At 36.3% G+C, this 17,192-nt stretch overlaps 1 long non-coding RNA gene across 1 annotated transcript in view; it reads left to right on the forward strand.

Annotated features, from left to right (window-relative positions):
- LOC114013326 (uncharacterized) overlaps positions 1-16,496 on the forward strand; it is a 40,417-nt gene extending 23,921 nt beyond the window's left edge. Inside the window, exon 4 of the long non-coding RNA XR_003556241.2 lies at positions 14,575-16,496. This is a non-coding gene — a long non-coding RNA (uncharacterized LOC114013326). The remainder of the gene's footprint in view (positions 1-14,574) is intronic.
- The last annotated feature ends 696 nt before the right edge of the window (positions 16,497-17,192 follow it).

Raw genomic sequence — 17,192 nt, forward strand, 5'->3', positions numbered from 1 at the left:
GTTACACGCCACACTACCATAGCTGAAACACCACAGAAAACAGTTTGCATTTCCCTTTCCTCTGAAAATGAAAGCTGAACAAAACAAACCCCATCTTGCCTCATGGGTGGGAAGGGTGGGTGACAGAATATGACAGCAGTTGTGCTTGCACTGTGGTGCTGCATGGGACTGGTAATATCTTCCTTCCTCTGCTATTAGACAAAAGCTTCTCACCAAACGCGCTAGTACCTTGCATCCTCACTGCACTCCTAGAACAACACTGAAACAAGCACAGGTGTTTTTCTGAGGCCAAGAAGGGAAAAGCAATGAGGAAATATGTGTGGAAATGTAGAAAAAGTGCTTCTTGAGTTTTACATCAGAGTGGTTTACACATTGAAGTTCTGGAGATGGAACTACTTGTCCAAGATCTGAAAAAAAAAAAAAAAAAAAAATGTTAAACACAGAGCTGGTTACACAAGCATTCAAGCTTCAGGACCTTCCTTAGGAACTCTCAGGAGGACTGTAAATCACTCAGATATAATTCCATGGGAAAAAAGCCCATTGCTCTGGGATGTTTGAAAAAAAGCATCTAACACATTTTTACAAAAGAATCATTATGTTTAGATTCTATAGTAAACACTTCAAAATGTATGACATGCAGTACAGCATGCAAACCATATCTCAAGAACAGTGAAGAGCTCAGGCTCAGTAAAATCACATTGAGTGATATAGCTTGGGTTTAGAGAAAAATAGGTATGAATCTTTCACTGGAGAATGCCTGAACCAATGTCTACATCTCTTAAGGCTTTCTGTATGGTGATTGAACTTCTCCTACTCTGCCTCATTTAAGAATCAAATGCACTGAAGTATGTTTTAACGTTACTTATAATTAGGTCTAGTCAAACATTTTCTCTTGAAGAGTTCTGTCGGAAAACACTAATATTTTGAATGTAAAACTTTTGAACCTAAAAATACCCCCATCTTTTCATTTTGTGAATTCTTGCTGTGCAAACAGGAAGAATTAATTTCCCTGTTTTCTGGAGCAGACTACAGAGTCACCTTGTTCCCAGCTGTGTGCCACAGTGGCAGTCTGAACCCAGTGAGTTCAGCAAAGGAGCCAAGCAAGATTCCAGTGACCTGTTGTGACATTTCTCTCTCCATAAGGTTTTGCAGGATTGGTGGATTTTGAAAAACTCTGCTTCAAGACTCTTTTGGGAATGGAATTCCTAGAGTATTTCTTGAAAAAAGAGGACATGTGAGATGATAGGGTAAAATAGTATACAGCAATTAGCTGCCTCATATAGGAGAACTCAGACTTTTTCACTAAACACGAAGGTGTGGAATACCTTCAACAATATGTGTGTAGTGTGCATGTATTAATAACACACTAATACCTCACTGCCTATGTGTTAGGTCTTTCAAGCAAAGGAGTCTTCACTTTCCTGAAGTTGTTTTTGACATGTTATAAGTTTCTGGAAATATCCATGGCACCTTGGTATTCCAAGGTAAAATTCCATGGTAGCAGTTAAGAAAAGGTTTCAGAGCCACAGTTTTTAGAGGTACCACTTTAAGTTTCCAAGACTTTAATTTTTTATTATTATTATTTTTCCCTAAAAGAAAAAAAAACAAACCCCAAAAAAGAAATCAACCCCCCTTATCCAATAAATCTACATTTCAAAAATGTAACTTTAAAGTTACATTTTCTTTTTATTTCCTGATGAAAACCTTTCGGTATGTTTTTTTTTCTGATTAAGTAAGCCTCTAAAACATTTGGGGCACATTGCTCTATTCTATTTGTAATAAGAGTGTCAAATAAAATATTATTTCCCCTTCAGATCATAGACACCCACCTCATCAATGGTTCTCCATTAACAAGAAAGTGAAATCCAGACTTCTACTTAATAAAACTGACGCCTTCCCACATTCCAAGTAAAGCCATATCAACCATTTCTCATTCCTTAAGAAATAACGAGTTTTTCTACAGTTATTATTAATCTACAAAGTCTTTGCAAGTACTGTTATTAAACTCCTTTTGATGCTTGCTCAGAATAGCTCAGTGGTGACTTTGTATTGCCCCAGCCTCTTTTTTTCGACAACACAGTGATTACAGCGTAAGTACTTTGAAGCAAGCCTTGGAATTAACGTTCCTATGGTCAAATTAAACCTTTTTGTAACATTACTGCTCCTTCTACATACGAATACATAGTTCTTACCCCACTGGGGGGAAACCTCTATAATAGTAATTGAAGCTTCTTCATTCTTGCATTTTCCAGGATATCTTTTTCAACTGTTTCATTATTTTGTTTTAATGAAATCATATCATCCACTCTCTACAATGATTTAAATTCCTATGAGAGTTACTTAGGACAAGGATTCCCTGTTCATTAATATGATGTAGTGGTTAGGGTCCAGGCATGGCAAACCTAGATTTCCTGTTAGTCATAGCTTCAGTCTTTTGTGCCCTAGTCCTGCATTTCCATTAGGACAGTAAGAACGACAAGTTAATTAAATTTGAAATTCTGAGGTTCTCGTATGCAAAAATAATACGTACATATAAATTCTTAGGGTAGAGTGCATTGACACAGTTACACCTGTAAGTACCAAAGTCAGCTTACAACTGAATTCTTGTTTTTCCATCTGCCACAGAAAAGGCGTTGGGCAAGAAAAAGACACCTGAAAGCACATATTCAGACTTTGCTAGGGGTTATAGTAAAAATGTCAATAAAAAAATTATGCTTTATGTGACAAAATAGCCGGTAACAGAGAGGGTGGTGGACACAAAAGAGATCCACCTTAAATTTTGTTTCATTTAACTTACTCATTAATGAACTAAAACCCATATGAAATGGAATGTAAATGACATCTACATATTATAAGGTTTGCTGTGGTAAAAGAATACTAAAACCAGAGGAGAAATGAGAAAGCTTAGAAACTTGGGCAGGAAATGAGAAAATGAAGTCCAATCTGGAAAATATGCAGGCTATTGCATCAAGGGGAAAATTAACCTGAAACACAGATATTTAGCAGCAGAGGGATTCAGCCAAAATCCTTCAGGGTGACACCGGATAGCAAATTATAAGGGAGCTTGCAAAGGAGCACAGCAACAAAAAATGCCAGTGTAAATTTAGGCTGTACGTGTACAGGCACAATACTGTGGAGCAGGGAGAAGATAGCTGCAGTCTGCATAGTATAAAGGAGACCACACCACAGATACCGCTTATGGTTACAAGCACCTATGTGCCAAAAAATTTCAGTAAGCTGGAGTGAGTTCAGAGAAAGCAACAGAAATAAACATGTAGTTGTAGGGTTTAATTTATGAAAGCTTAAATGAAATAAATACCTTGGTTTGGCTAAACAGTTACTAGGAGAGGATATGATTACATTCTTCAAACACTTCAGGACTCTTATCATCAAAGAAGAAGATTAATAGGATGCACAGAAGATCTGGCTCTACATTTACTTTCATAATGTCCATATGCTTGAAAAAACCTTCTGTGTTGTCTTCCAGACGACCTCTTTCATGTTACTTCAAATCCCCCCCAAAAATGAATGTGTTTATAAAGGTCAAACTGAAAAAGAAAAAAAAAAAAAAAAGCTTTAGGTCAAATTAAACATTTTATCCAGCTTGAAATATTATTTTACGTCCTTTTCAGCTTGGTTTAAGAGAAGACACTAGGACAAATGTTAGCGATTTCATGGAAGAATGCCCTTAGAACCAGGTGAGGAGGTATTCTCTATGAGTCCTTCAATTTCTATTGAATATGTGGTTCCATTTTGTACAAAATACATACATACTTATTGACAGCATGACCAAAACAGTTGTGTCAGTTCCCATGGGATTGGTTTAACCTATAAACCATGTCACTCAACAGGGAAGTATCTAAAGGCAAAGGACTTGAAATCAGGGGTAGAATGGATCTGAATCAGGATTTTCACATCTGAATGTCAGGCTGCATAATGGGCTTCAAGAAGAAAAACTCTGTTGGAAGAATTTCCTTCTAATTTGTTCTGAAGATGGGGTTTTGGTCCCCTTTCTAAGGCTGGCTTGGAAACTTGAAACAGTGCATTCACAGAAAGTAAAAATGAACTTCCTTGAGATCTCCCACATAATTTTCCTTTCAGTTCGAACTAAATCATTAACTGAATTAGGGATGGATTATAAATTGCTTTAATGGGAATTTTTGGCATTTCTCAGCAAAGACAACTATAAAACAAGTCAGGAAACAAAAATAGGTCTCTACCATAGAACTCGTTTAGGCTATACATCCTGTGCAGACCTGTTTATCCAACACATATCCACAGCTTAACTGATTTATAAAGTCCAAGTCAATTTTGAATTTGATGGAGTGAAATCATTAATGGAGCTGTTCAGTCATGTACATGGTTAACTGATTAATATGAAGTTAATGGGCATTCTGAATTTGGCTTCCACACTGGGGACTTAGAGCTGGTAAAATTAATCTTTCTTAGTGAAAAGACCTTCAATCTGGGTATGAGTCATGCAACTAGCCAGAGTTAAATACGTAGCCATTCATATCAGTAGGACTTCTAATGAACACAATTGAGCCAAAGTTTTCAATCTAACTGGGAAAAATTCTGGCCTGCTTTACAGAATTCAAGGACTTCACTATGCATACCCTATTTGTTCACTTGCTACACATACCCAGACACAGAGAATTTAAGTTGTTACTACCTTTCTCCTAAGATGCTGGCAATACTTTCTGCTAAGTAGAAAGTGTAACTGTGATGAGCATGTAGTTTCACATTGCTGCTTAGTGCTTTGGGAAGCTGGACCACTTCCTTGCATAAGTAAATGTGGATTTATTTGCTGAGTTTTAGACAATCCAGTTTTAAGCTGTTGACCTTTATTATAGAACAACTATTCAAGTCAAAGGTAAATTCCCACTGAATTCAATAGAAGTAGTTAAACTGTATCTCATAATATTGGCAGGAACATCAATATTCACCTATTTCTGTCGACAGAGGAAGTCAATCAACCATAAAAGAGATCCACACTGAAAAATAATTGACTGTAGCTCTATGCTCTTTTGAAAGCACTGGGCTACATACTTTCTGTAAGGAAAACATAAATATGAATGTCACACAGAGAAATATTTCCAAAAAGCAGTACAAAAATGTCAAGGACACTGCTATGACAGAATTTTTTGGAAGACGGTATGATAGCTCTAGTTTTTGCTAAAAGATAGTTCTTTTTTGGCTAAGCAAATTGTGTTTTGTCTATCTATGCTGATAATGTTTATGATTTAGTCCTACACATCTATGACATGCTGGCCCAAAATACTTCTGTGTTCTTTCACAATGATCTAGAAGCCTTTTCCATGTAATCAGCATGGAATCTCCCAGAGACAATTTACTACATAGCTTTTCAGAGTGAAGTGAGTATAAATTGATATTTTTGTCCTAATACCATTACATACATTTCAGCTCTTGTCAAACTGGATCAACCCTTTGTAAACATTTAGACAATTCTGAAAGAATTTGTGCCACCCATACTTTTTGCCACAAATATATTATCATATTTTGATGAGAACAACAGTCTCTATACTGCTTCTCCCTCTCAGAGAAAACAATCATCAGATCAGATCAGGTAACAATTCCAAATTTTTTTCCTAGGCTCTGGTGCCTAAACAGAAAAAAGCTTCAAAAGCTCGAACACTTGCATGTACTTATAAGCTTATGTCCTGGGGAAGCAGTGTACTGTAATTATTCTTTTTTCAACAGCTATTGATTCCTTCCACATTGGTCAATACTTATTTAATTCCAGAGGTTTCTTGGTTGTTGCACTCTATTTGGTATAAGCCATTAAATGAGATCCAGCTGACCATTTGTCTGAATGTCCTTGAGCTTCACAGTGAATCAAATAAGCATTCCCTAAACAATCTTGTATTTCCACTGAAAACAAAATAGATGCAGATTCTGGTAAGACTGAATCACCTTTTTAATTAAAATGTGAGTTATATTAAAGAGATGAGGCTATAATTACTGGAACTTTCCTTGCAAAATAGTTTTCCAATTAAAATAAAACAACTAATGCATAATAGAAATAGATTTGATCTCTAAAATTAAGGTTTGGGTCTCCTTTCTCTTTTGTAAGAAGACTGGCAGCTACAAGGCTACCAGCACCTTCTGAATTTACACTACGTAGGTGCTCATGCTCTCAGATTAAGGTTTGATTTCCTCTACAAGGTATATGATTTTTAGCAGTTACAACACACATATGCAAGAGAAAGACAGCATAACAGATGGAAACAATAAGTTACACTGGCCACACTGTGGGGGCCCAAGGTTTGGTGTATTGTGTGCCGTTTACTGTCACACAGAAGTCATTCTATAAAAGTCCTTGGGACATTTGGATAAATAAATCTGAGCAAATGTGTAGTTGTTGACAGAAAGAGGGTTAGTCCTCAAGCATTTTGAAGGATGTAGTTCACGCTAAGATCTTACTCTCATATTTTAGTTTTAAATGCCAGCTATTTCTATACATTTCTGCTTCCTCATCCCTAGAACTAGCAAGTTTACCTGTCTTCTGTTTATGGGGTCTGTGACAAAACATCAAGATAGCTGGGACACATTTAACTTTTCCTTCTCATTTTAAAGAGGAAAAAGGAAACTCCTTTTGTTAATCTATACCCAGCTCCAGAGGCACTGTATGAAAAGTCCAGTAACAGCTCTGAACTTCTCGATCACAAGACACATACAGTCCTCCACAGTGATACTGCTTCTGCTGCGTATCCCTAACTAGTATACATTCTGCTGCATTTCTCCCCCTTGTCTGTGATAGTTTCATGACTTCATAGGTTCTTTAGGTCTTTCTCCTTTGGCTCCTTAGGAGACAACAAAAAACAAAAAAAAGAATAGGGTTTTTTTGCTTGTTTCTTGTAGATAGACAACAGCAGTAAAAGCAGAATTAAAACAAACAAACAAACAAACAAACAAAAAAACCAAACAAACAAAAAGGCTTTTGTCAAAAGCCTGATCTAAGTCACTACCAGCTGACAACTAATGCAATGAGGACATCGGTAGAAGTATGGTAGAGACTTAGCAACAGCATCCATACAGAGCAGTATGAGAATAGAAATTGTATTCTATTTGAGAATACAAATAGATTTATCCTTCCTTCTCCTGCTCTCACTTTTCTGGATTTTAATAACACATGTAATGTCTTCAGGCACAACAGCGTGTGTTAGCACAGAATTCACATGAGTACATACCAGCAATGTGTAGCACTGCTCTTCACTGAAAGAACTGAGAAGAGCAGTCTTTACTCAATATGATGAAAGAGCTTCCCTTATCCTTAAAAAAAAAAAAAAAAAAAAGAAAGCCATTGATAGTTCATTTTTTCATTGGCTAATTAGAAGATGTCTGGCAAGTTGACAAAGAAATTATAAATTTTAAACAGCTTAAAGAGGTGCCAAGACATAAAGTAGTACTGATTTATCTGTGGCTGAAGGATTACTATTTTCCCTACTCCTGACCTGATGCAAATTTTCCATTTTTTTAGAAAGACTCGCTGAAAAATTGGCCTAGATTAGTACACCCCTTAAAACAAGTATTGGCTTTTAAAAAAGAAAACAAACTCATATTCTGACTTATTTTTGACTACACCCTGGTATGGTCACAATTTTATCAGAGAATTGTTATTTACCAGAGAATATTGCTAGATGATGATCTCTGTAAAGACTAAGAAGGAAGCACATGAAAGTTGAACTATCTTCCAGTCATACGGTGATTACAGAGGCATTTCAGAGGCAGTGAAAACAATGAGCTGGGATACCAAGTGAAGACCATTTGGCAAAGCTTCATTTGGAAAGATTCAGTGTCTGCACAGTCAGCTCTGTGCAGGCTGAAAGGATAACCAGGACAATTTAGTTCCAGATCCAGCCAGGCATTTAAGGACATGAATAGTCCCATTGAAGTCAATGAGATTACTCACTTACTTGAAGTTAACCACATACTTAAGTATCTTTCTGAAATGGACGCCTACGCTTGCAGAACGGTAGTAGCAAACTGGTTTGCCGGAGACTGGCTAAGAATCAGCTTTGTAATGTTTGAAAAGTCTCTCAGAGCTTTCCCATGAAAAGGTATGTTCCCCCACCGCACTGAACTGCCAGGATAGCTAGGGGCTAGTAGGTAAAACAATTAAAATAGTCCTTTGCCTTGTTCTTTTAAGAAGATTATGCAGGAGCATAAAGCAACCTTTTCCACTTTGCCCTGTGTGTCAAGATTGCCAATTGTTTTCTGGACTTGATTTTGTCATATTTGAATCTTAATGAGTGAGCTTATTACTGTAGCAAATCGTACTCCTGGGAAGCACTTCTAAAATTAAATTAAAGAACAAGTGCTGATTGATTTGCAAGATTTGCAAAATGTTATTCATGTTGGGTGTTTTTCAAACAGGCTAAAATAACCTAACAGCATTATTCTAGGAGTTTGAAAGAAAGTTCCCTATCACTGTCAATGATCAGCCTCTCAGCTGAAAGGAATTGAAGCTGAAAGGGAAGATGGTACTATTTATTCTTATTTAACCTCAATTAGAGCAACAAAAGAGAGAAATCAATGTCCATGCTTCAGCATTATGAAAACAAAAAGCTCCAAAAAAATACAGAAGTCATCCATTTAAAATAATTTTAAACACCAGAAGGACAATGAGCCTGTACACAGAACAGAAACCTGCTTAATTTCCAAAATGAGGCTAAGAAATGACTATGACTTGTTAATCTGAAAAAAAACCCCACCATTCTATACATAAAGGATAAAATACTTGGAAAACATGAAAGTTTATACAGTACATCATGTTTTTCTCTTAGAGGATGAAAGTCATAAGCCACGTTAGAGAATAAGATACCTACAGCAGAGAACAGTATTTTGTCAATAGGAAAAGGTAGTCCTTGGTAAAGTTATGTGGTTTCAGGTACTCTGGACTTTATTCCAAACTGTACTTTGAGCTCCCCTTGTTATCAGGGAAAAGTGACAAACCTTTGTACCATATTGTTCCATATCAAAAACACAGATAATTCTTCATTTTTAAAAATAATTTCTTCATGGCAAAGCCTTGTCTTCCTTACCTGCTACTGTGATGCTTTGGCACAATAAAGCCCTATTTTGTATACAAACTGCTGAAACACAAAAATATAGACTATTGCTGAATTAAGAAATTACCAAACCTATAAACTTTGTGCCATCACCACTACTTTTTCATTAATAAAACTCTTTTTACTGAACTGGTTAACACAAATCAGCAGCTGGCAAGGCCTGCAGTGCAGTTCTGAGATAGGAAGATGGGTTGCGTAGTGGCCAGTTCTCTCTCTGCCAGGATTCCTTCCCTGAGTGTTGAGAGATACAGGTTAAGGTTTCTTCCAGGCTTTTCCCATGGTGAAAAAGAAAAGTGGTTTGGGATAAGAGGTAGATAAGGCAAACAAGCTGTAGCATTTCAAGGGGTTCATTAAATTATCCCCTATATGTGTAGAAAGAGCCAGTGAAAAGGAATGATGGCTTGTGGTTGCCCCGCGAGTGTACGTAGCCATGAGATCTGCAATGGTGGAAAGGAGATGGAATGGACAAATGAGATGCAACACTTTTTCTGGTTCCTGTCTTTCCTGGTGGATTCTGCTTTGTGCTCTTGGTTCTCAACCACCATCTGGAACCCACACACCATCAGCATCTTTTGTCACTTGCTGTGTTATAATTTTTTACCTCCTCTCTCTCTCCAACTCCTAATCTTTCTTGCTAAACAGTTCTCTTCAATATCATACATATGCCAACAGCCTCTGATGTTTAGCATCACATAATCTGGCACTGATGGAAAGGTGTTTTCCTTTTCCAGGCCTGTTGTGAGAAATCCCAGCAAACCAAGCTGTAAGTTTACATCTGAGAACATGGCTTCTGTCCAAAACATGTTATGTTTGTCAAAAGTGTCTGAAGCCCTTTATTATCACGCACTGGTGAAATGATTTGCCTGAAGGGGAAACAGAGCATTAATAAACTGAATGAATTGCACATTGTTCATGATAGACTGTAATGATACAGTCTTCTGTGTACTGTACATTCCAGATACCACCCCAGGTCCTATCTGATTAATGAATATTCATCTGTATAAAAGCATAAAAATCAACTGGGGATTGGTAGCACAAATCAGCCATTCCTAGGTTGCCTCACTGAAAGCATTTCCCAGGCAAGATCGTATAGTCTTAAACCATGAAAATATGTCACATTTACATTGTCAATGGCTCAACAGCCTGATGACATAGCAAAACTGGCAATTCAGGCTTTAAATGTTTCTGCCATAACATCAAGATTAACATCTACATAGAAATGTGAAGTAAACTAAAATTGTTCTTTTTATTGCCCTAATTGATTGCCATACTAAAAAAGCTGAGGACTTGGATGTTGCCTTGTAAGTCCTATACGATTTTTTAACTCCTTGAGAAAAAAACAGTAAATTTCTGTCTTTCTAAATGATTCTTACATCTTTATGAAATAACAAGAGCTTAACAGTCTTGCTGGAATTTTGTTGGCCCAAATGAGAATGGCAAAAGAGCTCTAGATTTTATTATATTATGGATTTATCATATTTTGGAAAAGAGAGATACAAAATTCAAATTCACATTGTGCAAAAACGTAAGGAAACCTTGATACAATGACTTCTCCAGTAAATTGCTTCAAGCTGAGTTTCTTGTATGCTTATTTAAAGGTAGAGAAATGTCAGCATTGTAACAGAAAGTCCAACTCCAGTTATGGTGTTAACAGTTTAGTATTACTCAGTGAATGCCTTACTGGCTCTGACAGCCAAGCACTTGAAAATACAGATAGAAAAAGAGAAGGTATTTGATTTCCTAACCTATAGACTGTAGGAATGTAAGGTTTTTACCTTACCATTCAGGAAGGAAAAAAAACAACCAAAAAAAAAACAACAACAAAAGAATCAAAAAAACCCCCAACACAAGCTCCATAACCCACAGTCACCAAACATTTACCCAGTAGGAAGTCTCCATAAATACTGTATCAAATTCCCTGTCCTTTGTAAGGTTCACCTCCACAAATCCATTCAGATTTTAATTGGCTTTCAGGACCATTGCTAATGAATACTTCACCAGGATCAGCAGCTTACTCTGTTTATTCAAATTGTTCTCTCCATATTCACTCCTCTATTTGTGTGTCCCAGTTTACCAAGAAACTATACTCCCTGGAGAGCTTACGTTCTCCCTCCTCCTCACAAAACAAAAAACAACCCCCCAAAACCTTTCAGCAAATCCAAGGGTATAATCTGAATTTGAAATAATTTCATAGGAAAAAGTATCAGTATTTTCATAACATTTTTGGTGGTATCTTTCTCTTTTACTTATGCTTCCACATAGTCATCGATAAATCACAACTTTCCTGTTACAACCTGAAACTCATCCTTCACCTTTCTTCAGTTGCAAAGTAATTTAAGCTACAGGATAAGTGGAATGATAAGGCTGAAATCCCTAGGCTTACATTATTTTTTAAAATAGAATTATTACGTAAAGGCCTTTCTCAGCTCTACCTTTCCTGATGACGGTGGTCTGAAGAAGCAATCTGCTCTATGGAAAGTTTAAAACAAGTTGGTAGCTTCCTGTACAGCACTATGATTCATTTTGGAAATCTCTATGCTGATAACAGCATGTTGAATAGCAAGAAGTGACCCAGCAATGACTTTGGGTGGCTTCACGGGCTGAAGCAAATATTTACATTACTTCAGGCAATGGGGAGGTGGGTGGCACAGTGAAAGCCATATTTGTCCTACGGATTATGTCACTGCTCCTAACACAGCCTCTCTGTGCAAAAACCCGAGGAGCATTTTAACTACCCTTCTCCTCCCCCATCATCAAAACATTTTTAGGATTACTTGACTGTGCAAATTGTGTGAGACACTCAGTTGTCAGGGAACAAAGGGCACTGTATTCCTGTGGGAAAGAGACGGTCTTCTGAGCAATAAAAATTCTCAGAGATGCACAAAAGGTAAATAGGTTCTCCCTAATTCGACCATTTGTGATAACAACTGAGCAGTTGATAGCTTTGCCTGAATAATTTGATTCCAAAATATATAACTATTGGGAGAGTCCTCTCATGTTCAGAGGAAAAGCCTGCCTTTTAGAAAAACAAATGGTACCAACCGTGAGTAAGATAAAGTTCTTAGAAAATGGATAAGGGGAAAATAAATACCAAATATTCCTGTGAAACATTTTTTTAAATTATTATTCATGTACTACTTTAAGACAACTATAGCATTCTATCTTCAAACATGTGAGCAGTCCCCTGGAAATCAGTCTTAGGGCTAGAGTGAGCAATCTAGGAAGCCAGGCTACCAAATGCTAGGTTCATTAATTTTTTTTCCTTGGTTTAACAAACACTTTTAGGCAGAGTTGAGAAAATGGTTTATGATGGAAAATGCAGAGGAGGCATTCAGATTTGTTTTCTATGTGTACAGCATTTAGGCTGCCTCCTGCAAGGTTGGTCATAGGGTCAGATCTGTCTTTAACCTATTGAGATCCACTATCATTTGGATGCACACAGGACTGGGTGCGTTAGTAACTATTCTGTCATTGTCTCTCTTCCTTCCCTTCCTAAAGAAATGTTTATTGTTTTGTTGGCTTTTTGTTGCTTTGCTTTTGGTTTTGGTTTGGTTTTGGTTGTGTGTTTTGGTTTTTATTTTTTTGTGTCCCCTGCTCAAAAAAAAAAAAAAAGGAAGCACAATCACTTTATTACAAATACTACTTTATGTTTTATTTCTTAATTCTGATTTGCCTAGTAAGTCATGCACTATTGTTTAGACAAGCGGTAAGATGATGGGAACATTTCTGAGAGAAAAACTTGAACAAAGGATTAACCAAGCCATTTTCTACAAATACTCTCACATATAGCATTCGTTGTTCTCCTGTTATGTTGGTTCTTAGAATTTAATTTGGAATGCAAATAAAAATTATATTGAGCATAAACAATAAGATTTTATTTAAAATGAAATCGGCCAACAATAAACAGTTAGTTTACAATTAAAATTTCTAAAGTTTAAAATCTATTTTTTAAATCAGTATTTGGGTGCATTCTTTTAAGGGACTACTATTTGCTCTTACAACAACTTTGAACAGTTGTGACTAAACCTCACATAATGCCATCTGAAGAAAAATAAATTGCTTTTTATTTTCAAGTGGTATAAAATGCTGAAGAGAAACACAGCCTACTGCTACGACACGTACCTACCTGAAGAGAGTTTCAATTTATTGTGTAGATAGTTTTCCTTTGAGTTCATTATTCATAACCAAAATTTATGCTGTTCTAATAATATTTTCCTTCACAAAATCAAAGCAGTATCCTTTCCAAATGAAAAAGGTTTCAGCGTTCTCACAGGTTTCCAGAAGGTGACTGATACAGTGATCATATGAAAGGGTTTGAATTTATCATAATGTTATAGTTGTGGGCTACAAAATTTTGGGCACAGCAATGCTGACAAGTTTGCACTGAGAGTAAGTGTGTTCTACAGTCCACAGGTAAAAGCATGATTTCAGCTCTGGGCTTAATCTGCTGCTTTCTTTCCGTGTGGATGTCAATATAAAAACAAGGTAAAAAAAATATAATTGAGCAGAAATACCAACACGGTTTCTACAGCCAATTTTTTTTGAGGGGAAAAAAACCCCCAAAGATAAATTATGTTACCAAGCTTTATTCCCAGGCATTTGTGTCATGTAGTCACCTAACAGTAACTAAAAGATCTGTTCAAACATGTTTCTTTTGGTACTGAGCCAACAAAACCAGGAAAGACTATAGGGAACAGTCAGCCCTGAAGACCAGACAAGTTTGCTGGAAAAGCACACTTTTAGAAAGGCTTCATGAAGATCGTTTATCTTATTTGTGGTATGCCATAGCATAGAAAATTCAATGAGGAAAAAAAAATTGTTTTATTTTCACTCTGGGTATACTTAATAGATAAATTTAATCTCTGACCAATGGAAAGGTCGAGTTCAGGTAGCATTTATCTCTAATTTATGTGAGAGAGAAGCTTCTATTTGTTTTAGGACAGGATGCTATAGTAAATTCATAGCTATTCTGAGAATGACAAAATTGCTGTAACAGAGCACATTTAAAGTGAAACAAAGCCTCCTTTGCTGCAAGGTCATGGATGCTTTCTACTGATCTCATGCTTATTATGTATGTATTAATTCTCTATATCAAAGACACATCTTTTAGGCTTGGTTCCAGAAGTGTTGGCAACGTGAACACTAGCGCAGGGTTTTTAGACAGTTTAGTAACTGCTTAAGATTACTAAGTAACTACCCCCCCGCCATCCCCCCTCCCAAGTTTCCAATGGATTATATACCATGGCATGAGATGTAGCTACAAGGTGTAACCAGACATTATTTCAGACTGCACTTCACCCACCTTGATTAACCAGTTCTTTTTTTCCAACGGGAAATGCAACGAAAGGCTTTTGAAACATCAAACTTTCAAACATATTGACAGCACTTTCAGTGTTTTACCATTCTCTTCAAAAGACAGGACTCATTTTAACAAGATACACCACATTTCTGCATTTTTTAATCATCCTGTTTCAATTTGCAGGATAATGGTAGTGCACCTTCAAAGGCGATGCCTGTTCTGTCTTCAGCATCCCAGTACAATGTTTCTGGCCTGCTGATGGATCCACAAGCTCCTGCTTGGTTCTCCATCCTCTCACAGCATTTGTGGAGACACAGCCATGCTACCTTGAGATCAGTACTACAGCCAGCAGATGGCAGAGAGATTTCAAAGAATTTTCATTTATCTTTTGAAAATGCAACAAAACTTCACAGCTAGGCTGTCTTGGTCAAATATTTAAAGCACAATGGTTTTCAGATTTGCAAGTTTGAATGTTATTTTTGTTTCTTCTCCTTCAACAGTTTGTCAACAAAAGCACATCCATTTACTAGCTGGTTCCTATTATTAGCAGGTAACAGTTATTTTAAAACAGAAAGCGTATAAAATCTATCATTTTGACTGCCCCTTATTTTCTTGGAGTTACACAGCTTACATAGTGGAATGTCTTTCAAAAACAAAACTTTAGCAGTACGGAAATAAGAACAAACTGGGTATTGCTTATTGTCTGTGATTTCACAAATTGTCTTGAAATTGGAAGCAAACTACGTGACAGAAGAGCCAAGATAATAGAAAATGACAGAGAATAAATGAATTCTATTTGCTATTTTTCCACTTTTTTTTTTAATATGCTGCTTTTATCCATTTGAAAGAGACATAGCTTTTTAAAGTGATTTCAGATACCCTGCCCTATACTGCTGAGTTATTTTTTTTTAGTTCTGTAAATCAGAAAAAAAATATTGCAAGGACACTCAAGGGAAAAAAGAACCCAGCTCTACAAAATGCTAGAAGAGGGCATCCAGATCCCTTTTGACATGACAAAACCTTTGCAAGACCAAGGCGAAAGAAGTCAAGAGGTGTGTGGAAGAAATATGTAAACCCTTTAAAAGCAAAATTAATTACACAACAGGTACCCTTTTTTGTTAAGGAATATTGAACATCTTGCATTGCCTAAATAGTAAAGTTTCATTTGAGAGTTATTGGATTCATTTAGGAAATAATAAAATTTCATGGTCTGTCTAAAGTAGGAAGTCAAGAGTAGATTATTATCTTTTTGCTATGAAGTCCTATTAATACAGTAAGGGAATGTAAGTAAAGCTTAAATCTTTGAAGTTTTTATGCTTCAATAATAAAAACCAAGGTGTTTATGTTCCTGGATATGAGAAACATGCACCTGGAAATTCTTGTTTCCTTCTAAGAGTCTCCTGGAATCTCTCTTTTGTCATTTGTACTCTTTCTGTACATCCAGTCAGCAGACATATAGGAATAAAAGCTTCTAATCACATAGTTTTTATTTCACCACTTCTTGTAGTAGGTTTTTTTTTCTGCCAGCTTTGATTCCCAGTTAAATGAACTTTTTAATCACAACATGATACATCTATCCCTGGTGTAATTACTCTTTATCCAGTATTACAGTTGTGAGTAGGTGGGTGACAGCTACAGCCAGTATTTTCCTTGAAGTAATTTCAGCATAACTCTAGTGGCTATTGCAGAAGGTATGTTAATATTTTTTGAATTTCCTTCATAGCAGAAAAATTTTATCTGTGTCTTGGTCTACTGCCCAAAATCTCAGTTGGAGAAGAAAAGGCTGTATATATTGCACATTCATTACATTCAGAGGGAGTACACATCCTGATGTTTAACTTTCATGCCAAGCAATAAAGGTAGAAACACTTTAAAGAGTCAGAGTTTTATACCAGGGAGCTAGTTCTGTTCCCTAGATTCAAATAATTTAAAGTAATAAAACCTATTTTGAATTCACAGTTGATATTCTATTTAATGTCACACCAAGAAATTATTTTTTACAAGATTTTTTTTCCTTTTTTTTTTTTTTTTCTCCAAAATATGTCCAGCAGTAATAAGCTAGGGAAGGATTGAAAAAACCTGAAAATGTTAAGTGAGCATTTGAAGGCTTGCCTCTGTTTTCCTTCAAGCTGGTTGATCTCAGAAGTTGGAAATGAGAAGCCTCATTCTTGATAACCACATATTTCTTCACTCTATCTCAATAAATCATGATGTTTGATGCAAAATATACATACCTTGTCTTTTAATTCTGGGGGACAGAGACATCTACTGTATTGAGAAGTAATGGAGCTAACCACAAAGCACAAACTGCCACTTCAAATTTCTTGAGTTTTTACCCTTTCTCCACATTCGATGTTGATCAAGGCTGGACAAGAAAGATTCATGGAGACATGTTTTGAATGAGCAGAATCTTATTGGACTATTACTTTCTCTCAAAATGAACCAGACCAACATATGTTGACTGCTGCATATACTAGCTTTAATCCTTCAGAATGCATAAAATGTATTTTGAATAGGGAGCCTGTATTATACTTGGCAAACACTAGTTTCTTCAGTGAGGGAATTTCACGATTTACTGGCAGTAGGTATACAGACAGGGCAAGACAGGACACTTTTAGATGATGTATCAGTATCAACACCTCTTTCATTATCTGGAAACTGGAAATACACATCCATTAATCTGTTAAAGTGTACAGTTCCATTCTATTTCTTTTATTTTTATTCTTATTTCTTCTTTACTGGAGAAGGTTAAAAACCTTGTTTATTTGTTATTTTATTATTATGGCTCAAAGCCAGAGACT

Source organism: Falco peregrinus, chromosome Z, assembly GCF_023634155.1.
Source record: "Falco peregrinus isolate bFalPer1 chromosome Z, bFalPer1.pri, whole genome shotgun sequence".
Classification (NCBI taxonomy): Eukaryota; Metazoa; Chordata; class Aves; order Falconiformes; family Falconidae; genus Falco; species Falco peregrinus.